The sequence below is a fragment of the Carassius carassius genome, chromosome 11 (assembly GCF_963082965.1).
Source record: "Carassius carassius chromosome 11, fCarCar2.1, whole genome shotgun sequence".
Classification (NCBI taxonomy): domain Eukaryota; kingdom Metazoa; phylum Chordata; class Actinopteri; order Cypriniformes; family Cyprinidae; genus Carassius; species Carassius carassius.
Genome location: NC_081765.1, coordinates 11,332,171 through 11,333,073, shown reverse-complemented (window position 1 = coordinate 11,333,073; position 903 = coordinate 11,332,171). Strand labels below are relative to the sequence as shown.

At 46.5% G+C, this 903-nt stretch overlaps 1 non-coding gene across 1 annotated transcript; it reads left to right on the top strand.

The window, feature by feature from the left end:
• The first annotated feature begins 529 nt into the window (after positions 1 to 529).
• trnal-caa (transfer RNA leucine (anticodon CAA)) lies at positions 530 to 601 on the top strand. Its single transcript has one exon. It is a non-coding gene; the product is annotated as a tRNA-Leu (tRNA).
• The last annotated feature ends 302 nt before the right edge of the window (positions 602 to 903 follow it).

Genomic DNA, 903 nt, shown 5'->3' with positions numbered 1-903 from the left:
TGCAGCGGAAGAGTGCTGGGCACATAACCCAGAGGTCGATGGATCGAAACCATCCTCTGCTAAGACCTTTTACCTTCTAGACACTCTTGAATCCCTAAAAATGGGCAACAACCACAGGCTGGTCATGAAATGCTGAGGCCACTTTCACCTCTCATAATAGTCATTCATCTAGAACACTCTTTGTGTGTATTGTAAAGGACTCCTGATTAAGATTGAGTTTTAAAAGGGCAAGTTAGTAACTCCATTAAAGCCCCAGTGGGCTAATGGATAAGGCACTGGCCTCCTAAGCCAGGGATTGTCGGTTCAAGTTCCATTTGGGGTGATTACAGCAGAGTGGCGCAGTGGGACAGTGCTGTGCCCATAACCCAGAGGTCAATGGATCGTAACCATCCTCTGCTAAGTTGTTGTAAATCTCAATATTATTCAGGAGGCTTTTACTATACACACAAAGAATTAACTCCTAGACACTCCAGAGGCACTGCCTCCTCAGACAGAGATTTTGGTTTCCAGTCCTGTCAAGCTTGATTACAGCAGAGTGGCGCAGCGGAAGCGTGCTGGGCCCAAAACCCAGAGGTTGATGGATCGAAACCATCCTCTGCTAAGTCTTTTTAAATTTCAATCTTATTCAGGAGGCTTTTACTACACACACAAAGAATTAACTCCTGGACACTCCAGAGGCACTGGACTCCTCAGACAGAGATTGCGGCTTCGAATCCTGTCAAGATTGATTACAGCAGAGTGGCGCAGCGGAAGCGTGCTGGGCCCATAACCCAGAGGTTGATGGATCGAAACCATCCTCTCCTAAGACCTTTTACCTTCTAGACACTCTTGAATCCCTAAAAATGGGCAACAACCACAGGTTGGTCATGAAAAGCTGAGGCCACTTTCACCTCTCATAATAGT